This window comes from Equus quagga, unplaced genomic scaffold, assembly GCF_021613505.1.
Source record: "Equus quagga isolate Etosha38 unplaced genomic scaffold, UCLA_HA_Equagga_1.0 220_RagTag, whole genome shotgun sequence".
NCBI lineage: Eukaryota > Metazoa > Chordata > Mammalia > Perissodactyla > Equidae > Equus > Equus quagga.
This window is the reverse complement of record NW_025799647.1, coordinates 1092435-1101568: the sequence shown is the minus strand read 5'-3', so window position 1 is coordinate 1101568 and position 9134 is coordinate 1092435. Positions and strand designations below refer to the sequence as shown.

The window sequence follows — 9134 nt, the reverse complement described above, 5'->3', positions numbered from 1 at the left end:
ACCACAACCTCTGGGACAGTCAGCCCAGAATGGTCAGAACTTGTTAATGAGTCAGCTTCCTTACATTTTGGCCCCACTTCCGGCACAGGACCAATCAGAGAAAGCCAAACCCATCACATAAGAAGCCTGGCTTCTGGTGAGCCCATCTCCAGCTTCCCCATGACACTGACCTCCAATCAGAGCATATCTGAAGCCTTCCCCTCTTTTCACTATAAAGCTTCCCCCTCCTCTGCCTGCCCTTGAGTCTTTGCCAGTCACAAGTGATGGTGGCTGACTCTCTGCTATAGCAAGTTCTGAATAAACAGTTTCATTTGGGTGATCTGCATCTTTTTCTATCTTTTTTACCGTAGAGTTTTGTGTTTTTCCCATTGTTTTAGAGAGATTCCAGCAGGAAGTGGAGTTACACGTGGCTCGATCCATCATCTTTAACTGGAGGTCTCTTCCTATGCTGTCTTCTCTGTGACTTAGATGTCAGCAGTCCATCCTTTACCCTCCAGCTCCAGAAAGCCCAGACATAACCTTCATTTTTACCTCTTGCAAACCTGGGTGCAAAATTCAACACCTATTCAAATTCCTCCAAAGAATCTACTGAAACCAAAGCACTAGAGAATGATATAGACTTTACTGAATCTTACCCTTGAGAGCTAGAAGATGAGGTTATACAACACACACACACCCCACTGCAAAGAACTTAAATTCAACTCCCCAAACACTTTAACCATTTCTTTCTCGCAGCAAGTTTGGAGTCTTGCTGACTCCTCCCTCTATCTCTGATTGATCCCCTGAATCTTCTAATTACTCACCCCTTTATCCTACAAAGCAGTTCCACTCAGCCCCAAGCACACCACTCACTGCAGAACAAAAGGAATGCTGGCTGATTCACCAGCCTTTCAACCTCTATGGTCAGGTGAACATGTCCCATTGTGAGTTTGGGGGGAGGTATCTCACCCTCATTCTAAGGGGCCTTCATTACTTTCTTCTAAATGAATACAGGCATCTTTCCCAAGAGGTAGTCTCATTCCAACTCCTTAGGGGGAGAAGAAAGTTCCCTATCTGTCTAAACCGCCAGGAAAGGATACCTTTTCCCACTTGCTAATGAATAGTGTTTCCAACTAGCCTGTAAGCTTCCTGAGTGCATAGCTACATATTCTCATAATCTGTATAGTACCTAATAATATTACAAAAGTTTATAGAAGGGATCAGTGGGCAGAAAGGATGGACAGAATTTTGACAGACGAAAACAGGATTTCAAAAGAGCCTATTTATTGGTTCCTCCAAGTTTTTGGCCTTTATCTTCAATACGCTAAACAAATCCAGTGGAAGTTTTCCCCCTTTCTCGTGTATCTTCAGTGCTGGGCACTGTCTCAATAGGTTTTAGTTGACCTGTATGGCATGCACTCATTATTAATATCAGCATCAGTTAGGGACTGGGTTCCACTGCTGGTAACAAAAGACTTGCAACTGACAGCAGTGGCTTAAAAAATTATGTAAAAGAAGGGCAGAGCTACGTAGCTCAGGGTAAGTACGAAAACTACAGAAAGCATCAAGGAGCCAGGCTTCTACCTCTCCACTCTACCTTCCTAAGCACATGGCTTCTGTCTTCAAGGTGCCACTGCAGTGGCAGAGAGCTGTCAGAGCTCCAGCCATCAGGTCCTAGTCTTAGCAAGAAAGAAGTGGAAGGGCAATGACAAAAAGGCAACAAAGGCTGGTGCCAGTTGTCTGACTCCTTTTTAGGAACTTTACCAAAAGTCCAATGTAAAAGCTTTTGTTTATACCTCATTGGCCAGAACTTAGTCATATGACCATACCTATTCCCAATGGACACAGAAAAATGTATTTTTTTAAATGCAATTTTTAAATGCCCCTGACTTCTGTTACTAAGCAGATGGGGAGAATGGATATTGGGTAGACCACTAGTACTTCCTGCCACAGGTCCTCTTGAATTTTCAGTACATGCCATCCCAGTGCTTGGCATTAAATTGTCCTTGGAATCAATGAATAAATGAATAAAGCATTTTTAGATAATCAAGTAGTGGACAGCATGATCTTTTTCTTAATTAATTGAGGTTATTTCTAGAACAGTTTTAAATTTACAGAAAATTTGAACAGAAAGTACAGAAGGTCCCTATAATACCTCCCACCAACTTCCCCACAGTTCCCCTATTATTAACATCTTGCACTGGTGTGGTACATTTGTTACAACTGATGGACCAATATTGATACATTATTACTAACTAAAGCCCATAGTTTGCTTTAGGGTTTTCTCTTTGTGTTGCACAGTTCTCTGGATTTTGACACATGCATAATATCAAGCACCCACCATTACAGTATTACACAGAATAGTTTCACTGCCCTGAAAATCCTCTGTGCCCCACCCATGCACCCCTCCCTTCCTCTCCAGGAACTCTTGGCAACCACCAATCTTTTCACTGTCCCCATGGTTTTGCCTTTCCCAGAATGTCATATAGTTGGAATATGTATCCTTCTCAGACTGGCTTCTTTCACTTAGCAATATGCATTTAACATTCCTCTGTCTTTTTGTGGCTTGATAGCTTATTTCTTTTTATTGCTGAATAATATTCCAATGTATGTATATACCACAGTTTGGTTATCCATTCAGCTATTGAAGAACATCTCGGTGGCTTTCAGTTTATGACTAAAGCTGCTATAAACGTTTGAGTGCAGGTTTTTGTGTGGACTTATAAAGTTTTCAACTTATTTGGATAAATATGTAGGAGCATGATTGCTGGGTCCTATGGTAAAACTATGTTTAGCTTAGTAAGAAACTAACAAAATATCTTCAGAAGTGGCTGTACCATTTTTCATTCCCACCAGCAATGAATGAGAGTGCATGTTGCTTCATATCCTTGTCAGCATTTGGCATTGTCAGTATTTGGATTTTAGCCATTCTAATAGGATTTAGCCATTCCACGAGATACTGGTATCTCATTGTTGGGTTTGTTGGGGTTTTGTGTTGTTTTTTTTTGAGGAAGATTAGCCCTGAGCTAACATCTGCTGCCAATCCACCTCTCCTTGCTGAGGAAGACTGGCCCTGAGCCAACATCTGTGCCCATCTTCCTCCATTCATACGTGGGATGCCTACCACAGCATGGCTTGTCTAGCGGTGCCATGTCCGCACCTGGGATCCGAACCAGTGAACCTCAGGCTGCCGAAGTGGAACGTATGCACTTAACTGCTGTGCCACCGGGCCAGCCCCTCACTGTTGTTTTAAATTGCAATTCCCTAATAACATATAATGTTGAACATCTTTTCACATGCTTATTTGGATATCATATATCTTCTTTGGTGAGGTGTCTATTCGATTTTTGCTCAGTTTTTAATTGGGTTGTTGAGTTTCAAAAGTTCTTTGTATATTTTGGATAGCAGGCCTTTATTAGATATGCGTTTTGCAGATATTTCCTCCCAGTTTGTGGCTTGTCCTTTCATTCTATTTTCTAATCAATTATTTTGGCATAAAATTATTCACCATATTTCCTAATTTCTTAAATCTCTGCTGTATTTTATGCCCCCCTTTTTAATCCTAATATTATTTGTTGCTATTTCTCTTTTATCTGGATCAGTCTCACAGAACTTTGTTTTCTTTATGAGTCTTTTTAAAGATCTAACCTTAATTTTGTTGGCCATCTGTGTTGCATTTTTCTATTTCATTAATTTATTCTTTGATCTTTGTTATCTTTTCTCTACTATTTTGTATTTATTCTTTTGTCTTTTTCCTAATGTATTAAGATTATTATTTATATAATTAATTTTTAGTCTTATTTTCTAATGTGAAAGCATATAAGGTTATTAATTTACCTGTATCCTATAAATTTTCATATATAATATTTTTGTTACCTCTTAAATCTAATATTATAAATTTCCATTGGGATTTCTTCTTTAATCTTTCAGTTATTAAGATTTTTTAAAATCTCCAAATATATGGAGTTTTAAAAATAATCATTTTAGCGGCCCGCCCAGTGGTGCAGCAGTTAAGTTCACATGTTCTGCTTTGGTGGCCTGGGGTTCACCAGTTCAGATCCCGGGTGCAGACACGGCACTGCTTGGCAAGCCATGCTGTGGCAGGCATCCCACATATAAAGTAGAGGAAGATGGGCACGGATGTTAGCTCAGGGACAATCTTTCTCAGCAAAAAGAGGAAGGAGGGCAGCAGATGTTAGCTCAGGGCTAATCTTCCTCAAAATAAAAATAATAATCATTTTATTATTGATTTCCAACTTTATTTTAATATGGTCAGAGAATGAGATCTGTATGATAGCAATTTCTTGTAATTTGTAGAAAGCTGCTCAATGGCCTAAATCAAAATTAATTTTCTTACATCCTCTTTATATGTTTTAAAAGTATATGTGGGGGCTGGCCCTGTGGCTGAGTGGTTAAGTCTGCACACTCCACTTTGGCGGTACAGGGTTTTGCCGATTCAGGTCCTGGGAGCAGACGTGGCACTGGTCATCAGGCCATGCTGAGGCGGCGTCCTACATAGCACAACCAGATGACCTACAACTAGAATATACAACTACATACCGGGGGGCTTTGGGGAGAAGACAAAGAAGAAAAAGAAAAAAAGTACATGTGTTCTCAAAATGCTGGGGTGCATTTTCTATACATGTTCATTAGAAAATGTTAATTATTGGTATTGGAGAGGTTCCTGCAATAACTGGTGATTCTTGGATGTCTTTTCACATTCAAGAGTGCCATAGACTGAATGTTTTGTGTCCCCTCAAAATTCATATGTTGAAAACTAACCCCAATATAATAGTATCAGGAGGTCGGGCCTTTGGGAGGTGATTAGATCATAAGAGTAGAGCCCTTACAAATGGGATTAGTGCCTTATAAAAGACGCCCAAGAGAGCTCCCTACCCATTCAGCCAAGGGAGGACAGAGTGAAAAGACTGCCGTCTATAAACCAGGAAGCAGCCACTCACCACACAAAAAACCTGTTGGTGCCTTGATGATGGACTTCCCAGTCTCCAGAACGGTAAGCAATAAATTTCTGTTGTTTATAAGCCTCCCAGTCAATGGTATTTTGTTATAATAGCCCAAACAGACTAAGACAAAGTGAGGAACTAAAAAGCTGATTGGAAATTCTTTATACACAGAGGGGGCTTGTTGACTGGGCCTTCAATGTAGGGTGATTGCCTATGGACCCAGACAGTTCGTTACGGGATCCCTCAAATGTCAATATTCTGCCATCCTAATCCAATTTCTATCTTCCGAAGTTATACTGATATTTATTTGTCTGCTATTATCTCCTCTCCTGTTCTTCTTCTTCTTTGGGTTTATTAACTTTTCACTCCTTTACATTCATTTAAAAAAAACAACTTTTTATACATGCATTCAGAAAAGTGCCCACCAATATGCAACCTGAACGCACATGGAAACCAACACTTGGATTAAGACATAAAACATTATCAGCACTTCATGAGCCTCCCCATGTTCTCTTCCAGAGCCATTACTCCACCAAGAGTTATCACTGCACTGACTTCTAACAGCGTGGATATTTGGGTAGTTTCCAGTTTAGGGCTATTACAAGGTATGGGTATGAGCTTTTTTTGTACTTGTCCTTTCTTTTTTTCTAAGATTAGCCCTGAGCTAACATCCATGGCCAATCCTCCTCTTTTTGCTAAGGAAGACTGGCCCTGACATCTGTGCCCATCCTCCTCTACTTTATATGTGGGACACCTGCCACAGTGTGGCTTGACAAGCGGTGCATAGGTCTGCACCCAGGATCCGGGCTGGCAAACCCCAGGCCACTGAAGCGGAGCATGTGAACTTAACTGCTGCACCACCAAGCCACCCCCATGTACTTGTCCTTTTAGTGAACATATGTACACATTTCTATTGCGTATATACCCTAGGAGTGAAACTGTTGGGAGAAAGGCTATGCATAAATTCAGGTTTAGTTGACAATGGCCAAACTAGTTTAACAAAGCGATTGTACCAATTTATGGTCCCTTCAGCAGCATATGAGAGTTCTGGTTGCTCCACGATGTTGCCAGTGCTTAGTATTTTCTGTCCTTTTCATTTTGCCTTTCTGGTGGGTATGTAATGGTATCTCATTGTGGCTTTAATCTGCATTTCCTCTTTACATTTTTGTTTGTTTTTTAGATGTTTCAGGATAGAGCAGATTAAAATTCAAGAGGTTAATCCTCTACACCTGCCAGAAATTTCCCCCTTGGTACTTATCTCATGGAACTCAGAACTTTTTTTCTGTACTGGAGGCAATATATAGAGAGGATGAGGGAAACAAGCCGTGCAGTCAGACACTTTGAGGTTTAATTCCCAGATACAATGTTAACTTGCTGGGTTACCTTAAGAAATTTATTTAACCTTTCTCCATTTTATGCAAAATGGCACAAATAACAGTACTGCCTCACGAGGTTGTTATGAGGATTAAATGAGATAAAATATGTAAAACACTTTGCAAAGTTCCTAGCACACTGTGAGCAAGCACATAGTTAACAAGTGGCAGCTATTATTACACCTTATATTGCTTACGCACATCTCATTTCTCTTTCTGTTTTACACATTCTATGACAAAACAACAGCACAGAGCAGACATTAGCTGCCTCGCATATAATAGTTGCTGATAAAGACTGGTTGAATGATTTTAAATATAACTGGAAAATATTGTGGTGGTTGTTATAAAAGATGGCATAAATTATTATAATGGCTATAGTATGAAATGCACTGCTGATGAGGAATATATTATTTAAACAAATGTCTCTCCTCTTTACCTTCACCACTTAACAGTTAAGAAAATTAATAGAGAAACACTACTCGCGCTAATTAGTAATAGATGTCCCATATTGCACATGTGAGGGTTCCAAAGGCTTCTCCCTTTAAACCCCAAACCAAAAGAAACAAAAATACCACCCCAGAAACAAAACCAAAAACATCACTTTTCTGAAGAGAGGTTAAGCCTTTCCAATTTTAGCAGATCCTTTGTTCAGCAGCGGAGAAACTGGGGGGCCACAGCTGCAACAGCAGCTTCCGTACAAGATGGCGTCGCTCATTGTACACGCCGCAGCTGGAGGTAGGTCCTCTTTGCCCGTAGCTGGACCGGAAGTGGTTTCGGCCCTAGTAGATCCGGGTGGGTGCGCGCAGGTGGCCGCGGAGGTTCCAGTTCTTCACGGGAGGTGCCGCAGGTGTTCGGGTCGGGTCCTGGGCCGTAGGTAAGCGAGCATCAGAGGCTGGCGAGGCCTCTCGCTGGGCATGTGCGAGGAACGGAGGGGGTTTCCAGTGCCGATTGAGGAGCCGGGTCGTGGGGCCGGAGCCATGTGCGGGGGCGACTGATTGCGGGGACCCCGCGGTCCCCAGGCGACTTGGCCCTGCCCCTCTCCCCGCCCCCCGGTGCGGCCTCTTCTCCCCCCTGGGCCGCGGCGGGGCGGTTCTACACCCGGCTGCTCGACGAGGGCTCTCACGCGGGTCCGCGGCCCTCACTGCTCCCCGGGCCGCCCCTCGGACCCCCTTCTCTCCTTGGGAGCATCCAGCAAACCTGCGTGGCTTCCCGACCCGGTCAGCCGAGAGGGAGGCGCAGCCCGCGGCGCCCAGCAGCTCCTCGGGCGGTGCACGTCCCCGGGTACAGCCCTTCCCTCGGTTCCTGGGGACCTCCCCGCCCCCCGTTACCACCCCTTTCCTCGCAGACCGCGCCCGCGCCTCGGGGCCTCGCTGACGGCCGCCTCTGTCTCTTTTCGCATCCCTGGATAGATCAGAGCGAGAACCTTAATGACGACTTATTACAAAATTGACACCTCTTCGTTAGAGTGTAATCAAACTCAAACCTTTATAGGCTTTGGATACCGTGTTGGACGCAGACACACTCCCTTAGACGCCCACTCCTTGGAAACACTAAGTTATTTATATCGTGCTTTTTTAGTTGTGTGGCAAGCCCAGAAGGAACTGCACTGAAAGGTTTTTAGTTTTCAGAATTAGGAAGTGAGGAGAAGGGAGATTTAATAGGGAGAGGGAATGGTTCATCTTGGGCAAGTTGAGCTTGTTTTAAAAATGTATTTATTTTTTGTAATTTGTAGGGTTTTTTCCCAATTATTTTATCGAGGTCATAATGGTTTATAACTGTAATTTGGGGTGTACATTATTATCAGTTTCTGTATAGACTGCATCATGCTCGCCAGCAATAAAATGTATTTATTTTTAAATATTTGTTTTAGTTGGAGTCCATGCCTACAATCTTGTAAAAAATTCATGTCAAAAATTTAACCTAAATAGATTCTCTTTGACCTGTCTCTTTGCTTCTCCATCTTTTGTTCTTTAATCTTTTGCCCCAACGTAAGAACTATTATCAGTTTGAGGTGTGTTTTTCTGTTTCTTTTTCTTTACATTTATTGACAAATGTTTGTGTGTATAAGATATATGTATGTAAGATTTCGTGTTAAATTTTTACAAATTTTTTTTTTACATATACAGCATGTTGTACCTATTCAGCAACTTGAGTTTTTATGCTGAAAAAGGGGTCTTGGAACTTTTTCTTTGTCAATATGTAGAGATCCACCTTATTCTTTATTCTTGCTCTGTAAATTCCATAGTATGTGAGATTCCATAGATTGCTTACAGTTTTTCACTGTTAGACATGGTGTGGCAGAGAACATCCTTCACATGCATCTTGTGCCCATGGGAGCATTTCTCGAGGACAGAAATCAGCAAGTGGAATTGCTGGGCTGGAGTGTGTGGACATTTAATGCCAAACTGCCCACCAACAGTGTGTAATAATGTCTATTTCCCCAGTTTTTTTTTTTTTAAGATTTTATTTTTCCTTTTTCTCCCCAAAGCCCTCTGGTACACAGTTGTACATTTTTAGTTGTGGGTCCTTCTAGTTGTGGCATGTAGGACGCCGCCTCAACATGGTCTGATGAGCGGTGCCATGTCTGCACCCAGGATCTGAACGGGCGAAACCCTGGGACACTGAAGTGGAGTGCGTGAACTTAACCACTCTGTCACGGGGCCAGCCCCTCCCCAACTCTTTTAAACATTTAATGGTATCAATCTTTCTTATATTTGCCAATCTGATGAGTGGGAAATGATTCTAATTGGTGTTTTAATTGGTATTTCCTGGTTACTCATGAGATTGAGCATCTTTTCATGATTGTTGGCTATTTGTA

At 42.1% G+C, this 9134-nt stretch overlaps 1 protein-coding gene across 1 annotated transcript in view; it reads left to right on the top strand.

Annotated features, from left to right (window-relative positions):
- Positions 1-6274: 6274 nt before the first annotated feature.
- LOC124233769 (exonuclease 3'-5' domain-containing protein 2) overlaps positions 6275-9134 on the top strand; it is a 47067-nt gene continuing 44207 nt past the window's right edge. The window contains exon 1 of the mRNA XM_046650955.1: positions 6275-7190. The gene's annotated coding sequence lies outside the window, so the exon portion shown is untranslated. The remainder of the gene's footprint in view (positions 7191-9134) is intronic.